The 2,500-nt window shown below is 49.9% G+C and overlaps 1 non-coding gene across 1 annotated transcript in view; it reads right to left on the reverse strand.

The window, feature by feature from the left end:
* Positions 1-183, reverse strand: part of LOC131933034 (small subunit ribosomal RNA) — a 1,846-nt gene extending 1,663 nt beyond the window's left edge. Inside the window, exon 1 of the ribosomal RNA XR_009384809.1 lies at positions 1-183. This exon is cut by the window's left edge and continues 1,663 nt beyond it. This is a non-coding gene — a ribosomal RNA (small subunit ribosomal RNA).
* Positions 184-2,500: the final 2,317 nt, after the last annotated feature.

The raw sequence follows: 2,500 nt of genomic DNA on the forward strand, positions 1-2,500 counted from the left end.
AGCTTCGATTGCATGTATTAGCTCTAGAATTGCCACAGTTATCCAAGTAGGATCGTGTCATCTAAGGAACCTCGACTGATTTAATGAGCCATTCGCGGTTTCACCATGGGACAGTGTGAACTTAGACATGCATGGCTTAATCTTTGAGACAAGCATATGACTACTGGCAGGATCAACCAGATAGCTATCGTTTGCGAGACGTTTTTCCACAACACATCGCGGGACGGGAGACAACGCTCTAGCGAGAGAACGGATCCCGGCATTCCCGGATTTTTTCACATCGGACCGCTCACATTTCCCCCTTCACCGTAAACACGGCGTCGCCGGGAAATCTCTCGATTTGCATCGAGCCGACTGCGTTTTGCAGACCCGTCGCCCGTTCCGAGGGCTGGGCCAGTGCGAGACTTTTATCGAGCCACCAATACTGCTTGGTTGCGTTAGCACTGCGCGTCGCCGCTGGCTTCACGCTACGGACACGTACTTTTACCTTCACTGGCGCGACCTGCGCGCCGAGCCCGCATTTTACCGGGAAGCTAGTCGGGAGACTGAGCCACGCACGGTCAGATCGGGCACATGTCGCTGGCTGCGAGGGAGCGCGGATCCTAGCGTCACATAGAGGCTTCACCGACACTCACCTCCACAATAGTAGATACAGACCGTTTTAACCGCCGTATTTCTGCCCATACCTCTAGTGTTAAACCGAAAAATCGGGTACATAGTCTCGGGGAGGACCGGGGTGCCGCCCCATGAGGGGAGCCCGCACGGAGGGCGCCGGGGGTGCCGCGACCCGGGGGGCGGCGCGGGGGTGTCGGGGCGCATCTACGGGGCTCACTCGCGCGGGCGCCACACTTCCGGGGGGCGCCCCAGGTGGGGTGCCAACTTTGGCGCCCCCGACTAAGGGGCCGCCCCCACTGCGGTTACACGCTTTACGACCACCCACCCGCGTTCCCCACCCCAGGGGGCATGCGAATCACCCGCCAGGGGCGTTCTGGGACCGAGGGCGCCGCTCCGGCACAAGGGGGAGCCAAAACGCCCCGAGTTCCCCCGCGGCCACCTCGACACCTGGGCGGGCGGCGAGGGGTGTCCTGCGATCGGGGTGGGGAGCTCTACCAGAATCACCCGCCAAACTTCACCGGGGGCGTCTCCCGGCGCCCCTGCGCTCGGGTGACGAACAGCGCCCCGGGCTATCCCGGGCGCCCTATGGCGTCCACCTTCGATCGGAAGGGTGATCTCGACTCGGGCTGAGGCGGGCCACAACAATCCGCGGTCACATCGGAGCCGTCCAGGCTAACGAGGCCCCGGCTCACGGGTAACCCATGGGGCTGGACCGGGAGTCCGCCGTTAAAGAAGAAAGAAATGTAGTGCAAACCAGAACCAGTTTTTTTTATTTATTTTATAACTCGACTAATAATCGTCACAAAATTATAAACTTGGTACCTACGGATAGCCCTGGGCCCAACCTAATACAGGATGTCCATAACTATGCGCTAATTAAATAATTAATGGGTATTAAGGTCGGTCTTAGTAAATTGCTATATAAAGTCTAAGACCAGAACCAGTATTTTAAATTTATTTTATAACTCGGCTCCTAATTGTCACAAAATTTAAAAATTGGTACCTATGGATAGCCCTCGGCCCTACCTAATACACCGTGTCCATAACAATGTGGTAATTAAATATTTACTGGGCGTTAGGGTCGGTCTTAGTAAATTGCTATATAAAGTCTATATAAAATTTTACGAATTTAAAAAAAAAATTCCTACCGTCAAAAATAGCGACGCCTAGACCACCACACCTGTTCTGACGTTAAATCCTACTTGCACACACGTGTGGGAATAGATTAGATATCATCTAGAGATAGAATTCCTAATTATTTAATTAAAATAGAGACTCTAGATTTAATAGTTGTGTCATAGTTACATTAAGTCGAATTAGCGAAGCGGAGGCGGGAACTAGATTCTAGATCTAACACTTCGATTGCGATGAAAAAAAAATAGCTTTATTTTAAGGCCGACAAGGCAAATACGGTTTAATTAATATTAAAGAAATAAGTCCGAACACCTACCTTAAGCGAATCATCTACACAACACATGACTAGAAATAATACACGTCCACACGAAGAGCGATTGAAACGGTGACTGCAACGGTGAAAACTTGTACGACGGAAACATGGCGCCTAGGTTATGCCTACTTCCGGTCTGATGAAAATTTTTAATTCATTTTAAATTTTGCGCTCTATTTCGTCCGCGCTTGTCCACTTAAACTCTACAGAAAAGATAGTCTATATAAAAATAATTCCTAGAAGACAATTTTATGAGAGATCACCCACATTTATTTACCCTGCCTGTCTACCTTAGGGTTAGAGTTTGAATTTTTCTAGATTCAAGCCAAATATGCCGTGTCGATTAAACGACGACGTACATAACAGAGCGAAGACAATGAATGGTTCCTTAATTAACTATAATTACGGTCCTAATACAACTACAATTCACCATAGTAC

This window comes from Physella acuta, unplaced genomic scaffold, assembly GCF_028476545.2.
Source record: "Physella acuta isolate Inbredline_101_S28 unplaced genomic scaffold, ASM2847654v3 ptg002350l, whole genome shotgun sequence".
Classification (NCBI taxonomy): domain Eukaryota; kingdom Metazoa; phylum Mollusca; class Gastropoda; family Physidae; genus Physella; species Physella acuta.